This window comes from Peromyscus maniculatus, chromosome 18, assembly GCF_049852395.1.
Source record: "Peromyscus maniculatus bairdii isolate BWxNUB_F1_BW_parent chromosome 18, HU_Pman_BW_mat_3.1, whole genome shotgun sequence".
NCBI lineage: Eukaryota > Metazoa > Chordata > Mammalia > Rodentia > Cricetidae > Peromyscus > Peromyscus maniculatus.
Genome location: NC_134869.1, coordinates 6,662,265 through 6,683,050, shown reverse-complemented (window position 1 = coordinate 6,683,050; position 20,786 = coordinate 6,662,265). Strand labels below are relative to the sequence as shown.

Here is a 20,786-nt window from a genome sequence, read left to right as displayed (position 1 = left end):
AAAGCTGAAGGGCACTCTCTAGGGCCAGTCTCAGATTCATGATCCTCCTGCCTCAGCTTCCCAAGTTGCTAGGTTTAGAAACATGCACCACTATTCCCTGATAAAATGTATTTCTCAAACTGGGAGGTGAGATCTATGTATTTGCTTGTATAAGGCATATGAAATTGGAGTTTATATAGCTACTGCCAGGTTGCTCTCTCTAGAAGCATCTGCAGAGCTCAAAATGTAACATAGTTCTATTTTCCAGTTTCCTGTCTCAAACCTTGCACTTGTGTCTTTCACACGGTCCTACCAATATTGAGTGGAAGTTGGCAAGAACAAAGCTCTGGATGAGATACTTTGATGAAGGTGGAAATTTCTGCCTCCTTTCAACATTATCTCCAGCCCCAAAATATTTCTCCTGTTTCCAATAAAGCAGCCCTATCTGGTGGCCTCCCAGATGGCCAAATGGGTCTTCTGCTCCAGGTAAGAGGATGTGAGGCTAGGTCAGATAAGATGAGGCAAGGTGAGACAGAACAAGAACTGTGGGATGGTAGGTGTGCAGGTCTGGCCACAAGGCCTCCCTCTGTAACTTATGAGCAGACCATGGAGGCCTGAGCACCCACTTGTCCTGTGCTGAGCTGGAAGCCTGCGATGTGCAGACCCCCAGTGTTGAGAGGCTCCACAACCTTTGTCTCTTGAGACACTGCAGACCATTCCCACCAAAGCCACATCCCACCAGTAAAGGCCAGCCTCCAAATAGAGCCACATGCAACACATCCAATCATAAATGGCATGTGAGGCTTAAGCCCACCCCTGAAGCACTCTGGCCCAATGAGCATCCGGACAGAGACTCTAAACCTCCCCCATTCCACCTTGTTCTTCCGGCCTGGTGCATTGAGCATGCTCAGACTTGAGGAGGTAAAGGAACTGCTGAGGAGCTGCTGAACCGTTGTGGAGGAGGTCTGTGGAGTTCATTCTGGTGAAGGCTGTCCCAGGCCAGGGTGGCCAGGCTCAGGGTCTCTGAGGGGTGGACCACACGGGTGGGAGACCACCATCTCCTCAGAGTCTCTCACAGCCCCGGTTCTGGTGAGGCTGAGGTGAAGGCAAAGGCCTTCTTGGCAGCAGTCTCCTCTTAGGCCAGGTCTAGTGAGGGCTGGGGCAGTCTTCTCAGAGCCTGGAGACTCCTCACAGCCCAGTTCTCCTGAGGCCGCGATGCCTGCTGTGAAGATCCAGGATGGCAGGATGCAGTTCTGAAAGAATGATTATAGGCTTTCATCCAAATTGCTATAGGATTAACCTTTTCTGTATTTCTTTACTGCATCTTAGTGCCTGTGGGATCTGCGATATCCCTTTTCTCATTCCTTATGTGAGTAACTTTAGTATTCTTTCATTTTTCGTCGCTAGTGTGCCTAGAGATTTATCAGTGTTATGTAGATAGGTATCTTTCTCTTACTTCTTGTCATATTTATTTTCAATTTATTGAATTTTAAAAATTGATTAGGGGCTTCTTACTTTCTTTTTAGTATTTATATAAAATTTATGTCACAGATTATAAATTACTTAAGTCAGATGTTAAGTATTTCATACCTATAATCAAAGCCCTTGGGAAACAGGATTCCATTAGTTGGAGAACAGACTGGGCTCCACACAGAGCTCTACACTGGGGCTATGCTACAGAGTGAGATCACAAAATCCAAATGTATTCACATTCATATAAAATCATTTAATGTTTTAGTTTTTTTCTAATTATGGTTTAGCTTTATTCCATAAATTTTGTTATCTTTTATTTCCACTTCGATACTTTTACTCTTACTATGACTTTCTCTTTTAATCTATTGATTATTTTAAGAATGAAATGTTTAATTTTCATTTATTGGGGATTATTAAGATACTATTCTGCTATTAACTTATATTTTAATTTCCCTGTAGTCACATTGCACACATCACTTTATATCTGGTCTTTTATGTTTATTTAAACCTGTTTAGTATCTTGTAACACGGAGTGTGTTGAAAAGTAACTTGTGTGTTCTGGAAATGTTGTCTTAAGCTGTCGTTTGAGGAGGTGTTCTGTAAATGTCTGTTAGGTGAAATTGATTGACAGCAGTGTTCATGTTCTCCTTGCCTGCTTCTTTCTTATTTTCTCTTTTTATAGTACAAGAACTTAATTATAATTTTAATTTTTTCTTATTACCCAATCTTATCCTGTGGATATATCAAGAGTAAAATGGAATTTTCTGTTCTAAATGCATCATCTTTAACCCTTTTTAGATAGGAACTTTTGTTCCTATGTCAAAATTGCCCTGAATTACTCCATATGTTCATATTTTTTAAAAGTCAAAAACCTCATTCATTTGAATTCTTATTGTTTAGTTCATGTTAACAAATGGTAGAAAGTGAAATTTTATTTTTTTTAACCTATGCTTTTTTCTTTTTTTATTGATTCTTTGGGAATTTCATACCATGTACCCCAATCCTACCCATCTCCCAGTCCCTCCATATCTGCCTCTCACTCTTTTAGAGTCCCCCCACAAAGGAAAGAAAAGGGGAATATAAATGAGACAAAATAAACAATAATTAAAAGAAGAAAAAGTAAAGCACTTCACCCCCCTGACCCCCATCTTTTCCAACTCTCCATCATCTCTCCATCATCTTAGTGGCATTAGGAGCTGCTGTGTCTCATGCGGGTCTAACATTGATGGTGTTCTGAAGCCAGGGGCCTTGAACCTGACCAACATCTCGTTATACAACAAACATTTGCAAGTGAAGCTGTTGGACTTTCCCTCCTTTTGTTCTGTCGACTCCCATCTCCAACTTTAATTGTGGATTTGTCAGTTTCCATTCACTTTCTCATCCAGGTTGGGGGATTCGTAGTTAAATACTTTTCAAATGGAGTGTTCTGTCTGCCTGGAAAATTGACCCCTTTTCACCACACACATGTGTATTATAATATTTGTGTTATTCATAATAGATACTTTCCCTAGTAAAACTTATTGTTCAGCAGTTTACTTTGGTAGTAACATGGGTACTAGGACATTTTAAAGAACTCTGCCTTTTCCTGCCTCCTTACTCTGATACTCTGCCCATACATTTGTTTTCTATTCATCATAGAGTGAAATCTTTTGTGGTTGTTTATCTAGTCTGGCAATTTCTCTCTCATCTAGACCTTTATGTTTAATGCAATTACATGGTTAGTTTGAGTCTTCTATCTTGATAGTTTTAACTTCACACGTTCATGTCTTTCTGTGTCTGCTTTTGGGTTTTTATTCTATTTATCCCCTCACGTAGCTTGTTATTTAGAAATCTTTTAAAAAAATTAATAGCTTTTTTTTAGGCACTGGAGGCCCATGGGCTACTAGACTCAGAGCTCCTTCCTTGGTGACTTATGTCAGAAGCTGCCAGACCTCTGGAGCTCATCCATTATGTGTTGTGTCAGCCAGACCAAATAATAGTTTGTAGTTTATAGATTATTCATGCCAAAATTTCTGTCTTTTGTTATGGTGGACTTCAAAGCTTTTGTAATCCTTCTTAATTAAATATACATGACGTATGACAATGTGGTAATGGAATTTAGGCACACTGTAACTTTCAGTGACTAAAACTAATGAAATGCTAAGAAAGCCCTTATAATGTTTAAATTTTATGCAGATTTATTTGCATCAACTTTATACAACTCAGATTTCTTATGTGGTCCAATTATTTTATATACTACTGTAAATCTTTTAGGATTCTGGGTTCCAGAATGACCTTATAATACTTATAATTTATTAATTACACTCTTTTATTCTTACAACTGAGAGTGTGAGAATGAACTGACATCATGTACAGCATCCATGCAACCCTCTCTGCCTCTCTGGTTCCAGAAAACTCAATAGGGAAATTTGGAGAGAATGCTTTTAAAATTCCACATATGTGTTTATAGGGGGAGGTATGTGCACAGGAGAGCAGTTCCCACAGAGATAAGGAGAGGCTCCAGATTTCCTGGAACTAGAGATATTGGTGTTTGATTATGAATCACTGCGATGGGTGATGGAAACTGAACTCAGGTTCTTTGAAAGAGTACAGTGTGTGTTTTTCTATGAGGCCAACTCTAGCCCCATCATTCAAACATTTTAAGAGAAGTTTAGAAGATAGTAAAAATGTAGTCATTATGTTTCGTTTTATTAAAATCTATAAGCCCTTATGCATATAAGTAATTCTTTTTCTGTTTTGTTACTTTTGAAATTAATCTTGTTATTCTTTTTTTTTTTTTTTTTTTTTTTTGGTTTTTCGAGACAGGGTTTCTCTGTGTAGCTTTGCGCCTTTCCTGGAGCTCACTTGGTAGCCCAGGCTGGCCTCGAACTCACAGAGATCCGCCTGGCTCTGCCTCCCGAGTGCTGGGATTAAAGGCGTGCGCCACCACCGCCCGGCTAATCTTGTTATTCTGTACATATTAATTATACAAAGTCACTAATTTGCTCACATACATCCCCTCACTACCCTGTTATACTCCCTCCATCTAAAATATGTGCCCTCATGCTTCCTCAAAAATTTTGCTTCTACTTTGATATTTTTTCTAGATTCCATTTATGAGAGAAGATATGGGATATTTGTATTTTGGAGAATTGTCTATTTCTTAAGTTTGATGATACATAGTTGCAGCAATTTTCTCGAGAATTATATAATTAATTTTTTCTATAGTTTTTCTTTATTGAATTATCTTGGATTATTTATGTATTTCATGCTTTCTTTATCCATTAGTGTATTGGTGGTCATCTAAGTTCATTCCATAAATCATCTGTGTTGTAGGTAGCACAATGATAAAAATTACACAAAAACTCACATACACACATATACATGATCAGAATAGTGAGTTCACTTTTAGAAGTAGGCACACCCAGGAGTGACACAGCTGGTATGTCTATGTTAAATTTTCATTCATAGCCATCATTATAGCATCCACAGTACTCAGGATGTTTATTTTACAATAAACATAGCATATATGCTCTTTTTACACTTCCTGTGCAGCATTAAACAATTAGATTTGGTGAAAATTGTAATCATTAAAAAGACACTTAAAGCTGGAATTATGGGGCAATCTAAATATTATTCATCACCAAAGGATCATTTGTCTTCTTCTGTGTTTACGTTATTTTATTTTACTAGTGTGAGAATGGGTTTGGGGACCCAAGAAAATGACCACAAAATCTGTAGTGTTTGAGCCAGGCTGTAAGTCCTGCTGCAAATTTATTTTAATGCAAGTGATTGCCATGCTTTTCTTACTCTGAGTGGTCAGAGCTTGACCTCATATTACTGCATGGCTGGTTCCCTCAAAGTGGTCCACTTGGTAAGCAGAATGCACTTGTGAGTACCTAGTATAACTTTGCACACATATTTGTATCTCACATATATGTTGTCATTTGAGATACTGTCTCAGATATGGTCATTATGAAAAATTGTTTTCAGCATGCAGAAAATGAAACTCTGCTCTTTATCTTCTACCATACACAAGCTCTGCACTAAATGTATCATAGAAGTCAAAATAAGACCTGATACCCTGAAATTGTCAAAGGTCACAGTAGAGAAAATACTCCCACTTCCAAGAACAGTTAAGGGATTTCTGAGTAGGACTCTCATCCAATAGTAAATGAGACCAAAAATCCACAAATAGGATCTTATGAAATTATGACTTTTTATTTCAGCATAAGCAAATATAATTGAAGTGGTGGCCTACAGAATATGAGAAAATCACTGGTGCAATAGTGACATGGGAGTCACTGTTTAATTAACTTCCTTCTGATCTTGTGAGGCTTGCACTATAGGAAGGAATTAATACCTAGTACTGTGTACCTGGTCAAAAGTCACTGGCTTGACAGGTCATAACCCTTAAGATGATGCTACTATTGTTACTTTGTGTAATAGCAACTGCTTTGTAAATATTTCTGTTTCTACATCTAGATCTCTTCAGCTCTCAGTCTTGGTCAGAGGTCCTTCTTTCGATAGTAGGCATCAGTGAATGCACAGCCTCATAACATTAGAATGTTGAAGTGACCATGAATGCTCATTGCTAAATGGAACCTGTAGATTAACCACTTCTGTTAGCCATAGGAAACTTCGTGGAAATGGGCCCTGAGTGTCTTTTGGACATGACATAAGCCACTGCTCACTCACAAGAGCTGTGATCACCTGCAGCTTCAGGTGACCATGTTCGGGACTGACTGTGAACATACCTATCTGTCCTGAACCAGACAGCTGGAAGAGGCAGTCTGCTGGTGGAAGACAAAGCTTAATAAGCCTTTGTCTCAGTACGGAAAATAAAAAGGAAGCCAGAAGTTGGCTTTTTGTATTACTTATCAGTTCCCCTTTATCTGTCTGCCTCCCAGGGAAGACTGTGTAATTCCTATTCCCTCAAATTAATGAGTTTATTGAGATTAATACAGGAGAATAGGTATGGAATTAATTATAAAAATATGAATATCTGTAATGTGTGGCATCACAATGTCTCACATTAGAATGGGTGACTCATGAAGAGTAGAATTCTGAATGTGTCTGCATAACTTGTTTGCAGCTGAATGAGACAGAGGGTCTCATTTCTTCAGTTCTCCTTAGTTACCACCTATTTAACCTTGGGAGTGGAAGGACCTTGTTAATCCTGTAAGTTTCAGCTTTCCCAGCCATAGTTTAATTGCTGGGTATTATGAACCTTCATAGAACTTTCTGAGACTTAAGGAAATAGCCCTACCCAGGGAAGAGCACACCAGTTGGATACTCAATATCAAATGATAAGTCTTGAAAACATATATTCTAGCTATACAGAATGATTTATTTACATTTAGGAATATATATCTACATGCATACACACACATATGTATAAGCTTATAACAGCAATTAATGAAAAGGCAGGTCATAAATTAGAAAGAGAGCAAGGAAGACTATAGGGAAGGTTTAGAAGGATGAATGAGAAGAGAAAATAATGTGATTATAATCCCAAATATATCAGAAAAGAATATCATGTCATAATAAGGAAAATTGTTATACAACATTTCACCCTTTCCTTAAACTGTTAATTGTTTCCACAAGATCACTTACTTCCATTGGGCTCTGCAAAGGCTGGAGAGCCACACACCAGTCCTGAAGTCCCTGATGAAGCAACCATTTAATTTTCATCTCTTCTGTAAACACAGCTCCATCATGCCCAGTGAATTGGCCATAATGTACTGCTTCTCTCATACATATATTTTTCTCTCTTTTTTTCATTAAGAATTGTTTTCATTTTATATAACAAGCACAGATACCCCTCTCTTCCCTCCTCCTGCTTTTCCAGCATTTTCCCCTTCAACCCACCCCGTACTCTCTCCTCCAACAAGGTAAGGCCTCTCATGGGGAGTCAGCAGAGACTGGTCCATTAGTAGAGGCCGGTCCAAGACCCTCCCTCTGCATGAAGGCTGTGCAAGGTGTACCACCATAGGTAGTGAGCTCCAAAAACCCATCCATGCTCCAGGGATGGATTCTGATACTACTGCCAGAGGGCTCCTTACGCAGATCAAACTAAACAACTGTCTTGATTATGCAGAGGGCCTAGTCCAGTCCCACAGAGGCTCCATAGCTGTTGGTCTAAAGTTCATGAGTTCCCTCTAGTTTGATTTGGTTGTCTCTGTAGGTTTCCCCATCATGATCTTGATGCCTCCTTGGTCATAGAATCCTCTTCTCTCTCTTTGACCGGACTCCCAGAGTTTGGCCTAGTTTTTGCCTGTGGATCTCTGGATCTGCTTCCATCAGTTACTGGATGAAGGCTCTAGGATAACAGGGTATTCACAAATCTGATTACTGGACTAAGATGGTTCAGACACTCTCTCCACTATTGCTAGTCATCTAAGCCTAGGTCACCCTGATGGAGTCCTGGGAACTTCCCTAGCACCCAGTTACACCCTATCCCTATGATTTCTCCCTCTATTATGGTATCTCATTGCTCTTCCACTATGTCCCTGTTCCAGATCGACCATCCTGTTCCCTTATTTTCTCATCCCCAACCCCCTACCCTCAATCACCCCCCTCCTCCCCAGTTTACTCATGGAGATCTCATCTATTTCCCCTCCCAGGGTGATCCATGTGTCCCTCTTAGGGTCTACCTTGTTACCTAGCTTCTCTGGAGCTGTGGGTTGTAGTCTGGTTATCCTTTGCTTTACATCTAGTATCCACTTATGAGTGAGTACATATCATGTTTGTCCTTCTGAGTCTGGGTTACCTCACTCAGGATAACATTTTCTAGTTCTATCCATTTGCCTGAAAACTTCATGATGTCATTGTCTGTTACTGCTGCATATTATTCCATTGTATATATGTACCACATTTTCTCTTCAGTTGAGGGTCTTCTAGGTTGTTTCCAGGTTCTTGCTATTACAAATAACGCTGCTATGAACGTAGTTGAGCATGTATCCTTGTAGTATGACTGAGCATTCCTTGGGTATATGCCCAAGAGTGGTATAGCTGGTTCTTGAGGTAGATTGATTCCCAATTTTCTGAGAAACCTCCATACTGATTTCCAAAGTGGCTGTACAAGTTTGCATTCCCACCAACAGTCGAAGAGTGTTGCCCTTGCTCTGCATTCTGTCCAGCATAAGCTTTTATCAGTGTTTTTAGCTTAGCCATTCTGACAGGTATAAGATGATATCTCAGGGTCATTTTGATTTGTATTTTCCTGATGGCTAAGGATGGTGAACATTTCCTTAACTGTCTTTTGGTCATTTGAGATTCTTCTGTTGAGAATTCTGTTTAGATCTGCACCCCATTTTTAATTTGATTGTTCAGTATTTTGATATCTAGTTTCCTGAGTTCTTTACATATTTTTTAGATCATCCCTCTGTCAGATATGGGGTTGGTGAAGATCTTTTCCCATTCTGTAGGCTCTCATTTTGTCTTATTTACTGTGTCCTTTGCCTTACAGAAACATCTCAGTTTCAGAAGGTCCCATTTATTAATTGTTGCTCTCAGTGTCTATGCTACTGGTGTTAGATTTAGGAAGTGGTCTCCTGTGCCAGTGCATTCAAGACTACTTCTACTTTCTCTTCTATCAGGTTCAATGTAACTGGATTTATGTTGAGGTCTTTGATGCACTTGGACTTAAGTTTTGTGCATGGTGACAGATATGGATCTATTTGCAGCCTTCTGCATGTTGACATCCAGTTATGCCAGCACGATTTCTTTTTTCCATTGTGTAGGTTTGGCTTCTTTGTCAAAAATCAGGTGTTCATAGGTATGCAGATTAATGTCAGGATCTTCAATTCAATTGATTGGTCCACATGTCAGTTTTATGCCAATACTAAGTTGTTTTTATTACTGTAGCTCTATAGCAAAACTTGAGGTCAGGGATGGTGTTGCCTCCAGTGGTTGCTTTATTGCACAGGATTGTTTAAGCTATTCTGGGTCATTTTTTTTCTATATGAAGTTGAGTATTGTTCTTTCCAGGTCTGTGAAGAATTGTGTTGTGATTTTGTTGGGGAACGCATTGAATCTGCAGAATGCTTTTGGTAAGATTGCCATTTTACTATGTTAATATTACCTATCCATGAGCATGGGAGATTTGTCCATTTTGTGATATCTTCTTCATTTTCTTTCTACAGATACTTAAAATTCTTATCATACAGATCTTTCACTTGCTTAGTTAGAGTTACCCCAAGGTGTTTTATATTATTTGTGGCTATTGTAAAGGTGATGTCTTTCTGATTTCTTTTCAGCCCATTTATCACTTGTATATAGGAGAGCTACTGTTTTTTTTTTTTTTGAGTTAATCTTGTATCCTGCTGCATTACTGAAGGGGTTTATTAGCTGTAGGCATTCCGTGTTACAGTTTTGGGGTCACTTATGTAGACTATCATATCATCTGGAAATAGAAAAAGCTTGACTTCTTCCTTTCCAATTTGTATCCCCTTGCTCTCCTTTTGTTGTCTTTTTGCTCTAGCTAGGACTTTGAGTACATATTGAATAGATATGGGGAGAGTGGACAGCCTTGTCTTGTTCTTGATTTTAGTGGCATTGCTTAGAGTTTCTCTTCATTTAATTATATTTTGGCTGTGGGCTTGTTGTAAACTGCCTTTATTAGTTTTAGGTATGTTCCTTGTATTCCTGATCTCTCCAAGACCTTTATCATGAAGGGGTGTTACTTTTGAGACTTCTTTGTTTCTAAAAATATCATTTGGAATCAAGATTTGGAATTTTATCAGGCTACAACAGCGTGTAGTATAACACCATTTGTATTATGCTATGTCCATATTCATTGGTTACCCAGATGAGAGCTTGGATCATATGGTGAGTAGCACATCCTGGTGTGCATGTATTGAGGATGGTATGTCTTGTAAATGAAATGTATGTGTTCCACACAGTTGGTACTCAGGATATCAAGTTATATCTGTATATGAAGTTTGAGTGGCTAAGATTTTCAACAAACATTTTTCTGTGTGTCTCTTTTGAGGCCTTGATTGACTATAAAATATCAGGGTCTGGGATCAGAGTTCCCTCTAACTACCAAATATGTTAATGATGTCCATTTGCTTTCATCTGTAAGGGAACCATTGGCTCCACTGAGAACATGGTATTTCTGGATCCCTTTTGATTAGAGTGTTGGATGAAGAAGAAAATATTCTGCCCACACATCGTAAAGTTCAGGGCTTCTGCGTTTAATTCTTGCACAGTAGGCTGCAGGTCTCCACTGATAGCAGTTTATGGTCAGGCATGTTTCTCTTCTTGGATTGCCTGGACTTCTCTCACACATGTCTTGGTCCTTGGCTACTTGATCAGTGTTTGGTCTAGGAAGAGTTCATTGTGGTTGGGACAGGCTCCATTTAAATTATCTCTTCAAACTGGACTTCCTAGGGTCAACATTAAATCTGGCCACATATCTCTCATTGAGTTGGCAGGAGCTCTCTTGAATTTAGTGTTTGTGGTTTCTCTTCATCAAGGTCTGTGGTTGGCTTGTAACATTTGATTTTGCCTAGTTTGTTCTATCAGCTTTGTATGAGCTCTGAATTCTTCCCAGTCAATATTTACCCCAGACCTCCTTCATTTGGTGCTTGGTGTTTTCAGAATAAGGATTAGACCTGGGCATAGATGTTTTCCTGGTTTTCTCTGGGTGTTCTTTCTTTAAGGGGATGGCCCAGTCCCACTTCTCTTCTTTATTAGGCCCCAGATATATTCATAGCGAGGACTGGAATTAGGCCCACTAATTTTCTTGGTTTTGGCCTGGTCTTTTTCAGCCTTAAGGTTATGAAGTGTCCTGCATCTCTTCTTGCTTAGGCCCATACTTCATCAGGGTAAGGATTATAGACAGACAGTTTTTTTTTCTTGGCCTCTTTCATTTAAGAGAATGTCCCAGGTATTCTTCTCTCCTTGTTTTATCTCAGGCTTTTGTCAGGGTAAGTGTTAGGCCCCTGTGTTCCCTTTTCTTGCTTTGTCCTGGCCTCTCATTTGAGGGATTGGTCTGGGCCCACGACCTTTCTTCATTTGGCCCAGTTTTCAGGGTTATGCTGAGGCCAACTTCTCATCTTGGTGAGGGTCCTGGCTTAATCCAGGTAAATTTGAGGCATGGATATTCTCCTTTTCTTTCTTGGAACCAGATCTTTTTCTTCTGAGGGATAGGGTAGTACTCATTTGCCTTTTGGTTGGGGCCAGCCTCCTTCAGGGTCAAGGTTAGGCATGGCCATTCTTTTCTTTTCTTTTTGTTGCATTTCATTGTGTTACTTTTCCTTCTCCTTTGGCCTTGGCTCTTCCATTTAATGGACTAGCCCAGGGATACCTCTGTTTTTCCTCTGGGTCAGAGCTTATTCATCTTCAGGTTTTGGTGCAGGCCTCTTTTAGGTCAGGGTTTGGAAATTTTATTCTTAGGGTTGGTCTCTGGCCTTTCTCGATAAGGGAAAGCCATTGTTAATTTAGGCTTTATTCCTGGTCTTCATCAGGTTCATCCTCAGGCCTTGGAATACTTTTGCTTGACATCTTGGTTTAATAGTTAATCCTGGTCTACTTTCACTTTAGGTACTAAGCATGGGCTTTTTCAGGGACCATGTTGGCCTGGGCTATTTTCAGGGTATGGTGGTATCCAGGCAGTTTTTGTGTTAGAATTAAACCTGCTTACATTGATATTCTGGAACTCTCTAGTACCCATTTCTCTTTAGGATTGAAGCAGTGGATACTTTTGAGTCCAGGTTTGCCTGAAGCTACTTTGTAATTTGTAATTAGCCTTGGATTATGCTCAGCCTTTCTGAAAAAAATTAACGTGGATATTGATAGAGGACTGTAATTACAGCCCTTCTCTTATATCTCAAGTCTATTCTGAGGAACATTGGCTCTTTCCAAGGGAAGTGGGCATAGACATCAACACACACAGCAGAGACTCCGATGAAATAAACTACATATTACACAAACAGAAAGGTGAAGTAGGGAGGCGTTGTGGTGCTTGGGAAAGTCCTTGCAGTTGAATTGGTGACTGTGGTCATGGTAAAGAGGCACCATGAGCTCATGTGGGAAATTGTTGCTTCTGAGTAGAGATAACAAACTAGAGTCCCAACAAGGTACTTGCTGCCTTTCCTTCCTTCTGTGATCTGCTCCCATGAAGGCATATCACAGGCAGTTAATATAACAACAGAGGATGGTCATCCATTGATAGGCACATGAGGGTTGTGCAGATCTCTATGGGGCCTCTTATGCAGGGTGGGCATGGTGTCCCCTCCTGTAGGTCATTCATGGCATGCACTATGAGGGTGCTTCTTTGGTCCTTGCTATGGAAACATTTCTCAAAATGTCATTTGTCTTCTACCTTGAAAACCCCTGGAACAATGAACCGTGTGCCTTAGTGATCCCTTTAAGGAAAGCTCCTTGTCTTGTCCACTCACTCATGTGCGATCAGGTCTTTCCACAAAGAATGTCTGCACTGATTTACCATAAATTGATTCCTACTCACATTATTATTGTTGTGAATCACAGGCCACTTTAACAGAGTAAACTGCCAACCTGTTAAGGGCACACATGTAACCATGACAATGATTCCTTATGGAAAGTCACAGAGGCCAGGCCTCACTCTGCTCAGGGGAGCACAAAGGTGGTCAAGCTATGTAGATATTTTTGGAGTGGTAATTAGGGAAGGTGCCGGAAGGCTACAGCTATCATCATTGCTGGGGACAGCTTTCTATCCAATCATCCTCTCCTACTACAGAAGTTCACTGCTGAGAAGAGGAAGGTCAGTGGGGATGGGGCAGACTCAGGCCATATGTACACAGTTCAAATACTGGTCTATCATTTCTGAGGCTCAGTTTATCTTCAAGATTCTCTTATCATGAGGCTGGTATTGTGCCATCTGCAGTACCTGGGCCTTGGGGAACAGAGCTGTTTGAAATTTGCCCTCCAGGCTGTCCCTTCACCAACATTAAATACAACTTGAAGTGGTATTGACCAGAAAGCAGAAAGCCAGGAGGCTGTCCCTACCTCCTCTCATCATGGTAGTTGATGACTTCTGAGGCTGTCACTCACTGGATAGCAGTGTAACAGCAGTTCATCCTGTCCCATTTTGGAAAGTGGAGTCCTGGGACAGGTGCTGACTCTGCCTCAGCTGTTGTCACCCTTTCTATCAAATGCTAGTGGAGATTAGTAGTAGAAAACAATGGACATATCTCACTTTGGGAAAACCCTTCCCAATCTCCCATTGTCCTTTGCCTTCATGCCCTCTCCTTCCCTGACAGTTTATCTCTCAAGGCTGGTCTCAGGTTTCCTGCAATACTTCTAACTCAGTCTCCTTAGTGTTGGATTTCCTTTTTATTTATTTATTTATGTATTTAGTTTTTACCATGGATGCTTTTTTCTTGCCCTAATATGACATTTAAGGGTAGTGGGAAGGAGGCGTCTTAGAGATCTGAAGAGTTAGTCAAGGTATCACATTGTTCCATTCCTCTATCTTATGAGGATGGAAACCTACACTTAAGAATTGTGGCATGCAAAAAGGAAGAAAACAAAACTGAACTAACATATTTTTCTACTGGTCCTCAATCAATAAAATCTCAGTTATAAAAGAAAAACTCTTGGGAATTTCTTCCTGTTATCTCTAGATGCAGTTACTGTAAGCATTATGCTATCATCAAAGCCAAACAGGATTTAGGGAGGGTGGCCTCAATAAAACCAGCTATCTAATCACAGAGCTTGATATGCTTTTTCCTGTCTGCAGCAGCAGAATCCGGAAGAAGAGAACTTACATGGTTGCCCAGCAGAGATGCCTCTTTGCTGTCTCAGCCTGGATGCCTGTGGTAACAGTTGCAGTAGGAACGCCCCACCTGAAAGTCTTCCAGTTGACATCATTGTATCCTGGGAACCCACAATTTCCTGGTCTTCACTAAGTTCTGGATAGCCAGTAAGTGTTTTTAGTTTTACTTGATGGTGATGATTTATTATAATCTGAAAGTTCAGTAGAAGAGGAAGGAGAAACTGAAAACTTACATATGCTTGGTGTCAAATGTTATCTGAAGTGCTTAACATGTGACATAGATTGTAGATATTCATCTAAGAAAGATCCTGAAACATCTACACATTGTTATCAACATCTTAGACAACATCAGTATTCTAGAAGCATGGAAATTCCATGCACAGAATGCAGCATGATCAAGCATGCCCCACCCAAAAGTAATAGTGCCACTAGCCCATTATAAAGGATCAGGGCACCATCATTGTTGTGCCACAATACACACATGCTTTTTCACACACTATACTCATATATATGTGCCCACATTCGTACATTTAGAAACATGTATTTGTCTACATGCACACCCACACACACCCATATTAGGACACATAGAAATATTCATTAAATTAATTAGATGTACAATAATTTGGTATAACAAAAAATTAAAAGACACAAACAATCCTTGTGGTATTGGTACGCATATGTATGGTATGCATGTTGTATGCAGAACTATGGGTATAGTTATGTGCATATTTTTATAAGTATCTATATGGTATACATAATATGTATAACCATATCTAATTGCATATACATGTGTATATAAATATAAAGATAAACTGAAATCTCAACTCCCAGATACCAGCCAAGGAGGCAGCAGAACTTTCCAAGTGGCCACCTTGCTGTGTTAGCTCTTTTCTACCTTCAACTCTGAGTACCTGTTATGTTTGTTTGAAAGGCATAACTTTTTAATTCACAACAGAGACACTGTTTTGTCTTACCAGAAAATATGTAAAATGTAACTTTCAAAAAACAGAAACATGAGAAACAATCTTTGCTCTCAGTATCTAGAAATGAATATAAAAACTTCCTTCAACACTTTTTTCTATAACTATATATCATTTCAATACTTATATTTTAAATTTTTCTCCCCTGAATAATGCAGTCTTCAATATATATAAGTCATGAGGTATCATTCTCCGTGATGATAGTGGCCACCACTGTCTCTATCTAAAACATCTTCTAGTTGCCTAGAAGTTGAGTTGTTAATTCCTGCATGGACTAGTTTATGTTTCTGTGTAGACTTAGGAAACTTTTATGACACTAGGATTTGAAGACACAGAGGTAACTAGGGTGAGTAGCATGGGAAGGAGATGGCTTGGGTGGGCTGACTGCATGTGTTGGGAAAGTTCTAGTTCAATGGGTGAAAGGTCATGTCTCAAGTAATAGGAGGAAAAAAGGCAGAACAAGGGAAAGGTATTTCTGACTGCACACTGCTACTCAGTGTAGAACAACAGATCAGCTCTTACCCACTGCCTGACACATGGCTGTCCCAGATTTCTACTTAGCATGGTGAAATGGTTGTCCTTGGCTTGCTCTACAGTGGTGTCTATAAAGATGATACAGGTCTAAAAGCATTTGTAACAAATACACCTCAATGTACAAACCCTTACAAGGTGTTCTGCATCAGAGCTGGTTTATACCAAAGTCCATGCTCAAAGGGTCGTCCAGAAGTAGAATTCTTTCCTGAGTCCATTGTTCTCTGTCATTATGTTGGATACCTACTGTCTTAGTTAGGGTTTTATTGCTGTGAAGGGACACCATGACCATAGCAACAATTACAAAGGAAAACATTTAATCAGGTGGCTTACAGTTTCAGAGGTTTAGTTCATTATGATCATGGCAGGACAATGAGGCATGCAGGCAGACATGGTGCTGGAGAAGGAGAAAAATGTGGAGATGAAGCTACATCTTGATCCACATGCAGCAAAAAGTGCTCTGAGACACTAGACATGGCATGAGCATAAGAGATCTCAACCCTCCCCCACTGTAACATAATCCTCCAACAAGGCCACCACAGTCTCTCCAACAAAACCACACCCCCTAATAGTGCCAATCCCTATGAGATTATGGAGGCTTCTTACTTTCAAATTAACAAACCTCCAAGATATACTGAGAAGGCATAATAAAACACATTATGGTATGGCTAATAGAAGATGTTTTTGAGAGGAGAGTACTTTTTTTAAAAAGAGGAGAGTCTTATCATTTGTTTCTACCCATCTTAGTTCCTTGTTAGGGATTCCACAACAAAACAGAGATTACCAAAAGAAAAGCATATTCACTTACCTAGTGCAAAGTTTCACAGCACAAGTCTTCCTAAGGTTAAAACAACCCAAAAATTGCTTAGACATGTGATAATTTTTTTCAAGATTGCTTTCATCCAGAATGTTCATTACATAGAATATCCTGTGCTTAAGAAGTAATCTTTAAATGTGCATATTTTCACATAATATTAAGTAAATATTCTAATTTACAAAGGAAATGTACATTAATAGCAACATTTTGACTTCACTTAATCATTATCAAATTAATTAAATATAAAAGCACATAGTATTGATGCCCAGCAATTGAGTGAGCAAAGCACTGTCTTTGAACAGGTCTCATTCTCTGGTCTATGCCACCCCTAGTCAGGCTTCCAAGTGTGAAAGACAAGAACAAAGCCTTTGACACCAACATCTCACTTGTGTCTAAAGTCTCAACAGGAAGAGCAAGAAAACAGGATTAATCCATCCCCAAGAGTCCCCATGCCTCATTCAAATGGCAGTCACCACAAGCTTCACAAACTCCTGCCAAAAACTGTCCCAAGTGACACTCAGCAGCCCTAGAACACTCCTTAGTTTAGTGTGGGGTACCATCCCAGGCGCAGGTCAGAATGACCCATGGAGAACATGGAGATGGTGAACGGGCATCAGTCCTGCTGTGGTGATCATCTCAAGAGGATTACGGACCCTGCAGGCAGCTAGAGACCTGAACAAGGCTACCAAAGAAAGGGAGTCTTCCAAACACTCATCTGGTCTCATATTAGGCTTCTGTCCCCAAATTCTCCAACGTGTAGGGACAGAGGTGCCCATGGCCCCAAAATTATGGGCCCTTACTGTAGATTTTATTATGGTCCTGATCCTTGGAGTGGCCTACAGCCTTCATGTTCACCAGAGTTCCTTCCATACCACAAAATGATGCCTTTATGTATCTCCCATGTTTCCCAATACCCGTACCCTTCTCACCTTGGAGGCCTTTCCTGATACTCAACTCCTGGTGGGCCCAGTCATTTCACCCATGCAGCATGACATTGAGCCATGGGCATTCACCATTGCTCAGGTCCAGCACTGTGCCTCTTAGAGCATGTAGTAGACCTGAGAGTTTATTCTAGAGTTGATGGAAAGTGGAATGTAATGAAACGTGTGTCAAAATGAAAGCAATAGGAGTCAAGCAGATGAATGGCAAACAGTGAGGGCTTTTGGATCATGTCCTCTCTGTGTGCCTTCATCAGTCTTCAGATATGAGGCTGCACCTTTCCTCCATGGAGAGACATGTGGTGCTTCTGACCTGCTTCAGGAAATTGTCAGGAAGTCCTTTCTAGGTTGTATGAGCAGTTTCAGGGGAAGATATGAGTCCTTCCTCACATTCATTCATCCACTCAAAGAACTTCCTATGTCAAGCCCCATGTTTTGATATAGCATATTCTGAATGTCAACAACTATGAAATAAAGCAAAAGTCTGGATATAATTAATGACTGTGCTCATATTTAATACTGAAGTGTAACATATATATTAATTTAAAGATGCATCTCACTATATCACGTTCTGTGCATGTCATTTTGCATCAACTTTTCAGTGATTCTTGTTTTAAAAGTATCTAGAGATTGAAATGTACAAGGCACTCCATTTTAAGGGGAATGTTTTTCACTAAGTCTTTGAGACATTAGTATTCTAAAACATGCAGTAACCACAAAGGTTATTTAAGTGCTGAAGTGCCTTGCAAATTTTGATCCTTGTAGGAATGTTGTATTGAGAGAAGTATGTGATGATTGCTGTAACTGGTTAAATGCTGAAACCTGAACTGTTCACAGGAGCCTGAACAGCACTAATGACCTGAGAAGTGCACGGGGCACAAAGGACAGACTCTCAAAGGCACAATGCCAGGAAGGAACATGGCATTTCAATGACTCATCCTGGAACCTTCCTTGGTGCTTTTTCACTGGTTATTTCCAGTGAACTCACTCACCTGCATGTCAGAGTAATTAACTTTTGCCTTTTCCCATGAATTACCCTGAACCAGCAGTTTCTTCAAGCTAGACACACAGCAACCCTCTTCCCATCAAGAATTCTTACCCCTAGCGTGAGCTTTTTTTAAGAGTATCATTCATTTGAAACAAAATTCTGTACAAATTTTCCCAATGCCCATTAATATTAAAATATTCTCTAAGTTTCAGAACCACAAGAAAATCCTCTAAGGCAGAAAGCCACGAGTTGATCATGGAAAGTACCAGAGAAGGGCCACTGAGATGCCTAGTTGGGTGGAAGGAAAGAGCTTACTCCTCCTAATTTGTTCATTGACCTCCATGTGAACAGAATGTCAAAATGGCATGGTGTGTATTGTGTGTTCATTCTCTATCATATGTCTGTATATAAGTGTTTCCCTTATTGTAAATAAGTAAATAGATAGATGGTATTATTTTAAATTCCAATCAGATTTCCATACATTATTCATATGTAATATTTTTAAAATAATGAAAAAAAATCAATGCAGCTCACAACTGTGTGTAACTCTAGTTCCAGAGGATTTGACACCCTCACACAGGCATACATGAAACCAAAACACCAATGCATTTAAATTGGTGAATAAAAAAATTAAATTTTTGTAGGAGCTAGTGGGGTCAGGAGCCCCACAAGCATGCCACAGAACTAAATGACCTAGGTTCATAGTGACTCAGAGCCTGAACCACCAACCAGGGAGCATCATGGGACTGACCTAGGCACTCTGCATATATTTTTCAGTTGTATAACTTGGTCTTCTTGTGAGACTCCTAAGAGTGAGAGCAGGGCTTGTCTCTATTGACTGCTTTTGGGACCCATCCTCCTTCTGAATTGCTATATCCAGCCTTAATAGAAGAAGTCATGCCTAGTCCTACCACAACTTGATATGACATGGCAGGCAGATATCCATAGGAGGCCTGCCCATTTCTGAAGAGAAGAGGAGGAGGAATGGATGTGGATCAGGAAGAGTGGGGGTGGGTGGAAGGTTGAGAGGAGAGGATGGAGGTGAAATTTTGGTTAGGATGTAAAAACAAAAATAAATAAATAAAATCATTCATTCTAAAAGAAGGGAGAATATTGATGTTTATCATATTTAAATTTGGGATACTAAAAAATGTCCCTCAAGGGACATTACCACTTATTCTAACTTTTTATTGTGTTTGTAGTTGTACAGGGATAGTTAAATAATGCTAGGCATAATTTTGAGCTAGTCTAATACGTAATGTGTTTGCTTTGTACTTGGAATAATTATATCATGTTTAGGCATTATTATGACCTGGTTATTGTTTTACATTTAGAAATTAATAATGATATAAAAAGATATAATTGTGTGTCAAGTTGACATGGGGTGAAGTTGTGATAGCTATTTTTAGTTGTCAATTTTATTACATCTGGATTAACTAAGACCCCAATATGGAGGGGCACACCTGTGAGGTATATTTGCTTAATTTGAAGACAGAAGATCCACACAGAATCCTGCTCTTTGTGGTTGGAAGACATTAATCTGGATGTTAATGAGGAAAGTAACATCTTTAACTCAGATGTTTTGAGCCAAAACCTCATCTGTAACCTTAGCCAGGCCTTGTGCTGGTAGCCCATATACAGAAATGGAGGAAGGGAGCCTTGACTCTTTAGCTGCTTGCTCTCACCTTGCTAGCAAGTCCATTCCTTCACTGGCATTGGAGCCATCTTCTTTGGGATTCCAGACTATACTACTGATGGGCGGAGATATCAAGCATTGTGGACTGAGCAACTACTGGATTCTTGGACTTTGCCATCATAGCCAGCCAAGGTTCAATTAGCTGGACCACAGCCTCTAAGTCATTCTAAAAAATAGGCTTTTGTACATATAGAAATGCATTCTATAAGTTGTTACCCCATAGAACCCAGACCAATACACCAGACAGGGATAAAACTTTGAGAGTAGTTTGGTCCTCACAGCAGCATTATGTCAGTTATGAATTGTACAGAATCACTGGGCAAGAAAGTAAAATAACACAAGTCTGAAATTTCTCCAATGGATCACACACTAATCTAATTAAATGAGTAATTATATGAGATGGAGAGATTCGAGCTTAAGTGAGGAATGAAAAACCAGATGTCTTAGCTTATGTGGGCCAAGACATGGCAACACACACACACACACACACACACACACACACACACACACACACACCTGCACACATTAAGATCAGTAGACAGTAGGTACTTTTTGCTCTTGATTATGATAGTTCTAGCTTGGAGGCATACGGAATTACTTCCTTTTACACATTAAATCTCTCCCTCACTCTAGTCTCAG

General features: G+C 39.7%; 1 protein-coding gene across 2 annotated transcripts in view; it reads left to right on the top strand.

Annotated features, from left to right (window-relative positions):
* Positions 1 to 893: 893 nt before the first annotated feature.
* The window catches only part of LOC143269256 (disks large homolog 5-like), a 340,382-nt gene continuing 320,489 nt past the window's right edge, over positions 894 to 20,786 (top strand). The window contains exons 1-3 of one of the 2 annotated variants that reach the window (XR_013045671.1): positions 894 to 1,068; positions 1,309 to 1,348; positions 14,162 to 14,344. The gene's annotated coding sequence lies outside the window, so the exon portion shown is untranslated. The remainder of the gene's footprint in view (positions 1,069 to 1,308; positions 1,349 to 14,161; positions 14,345 to 20,786) is intronic. The other variant, XR_013045672.1, reaches the window with a different exon arrangement.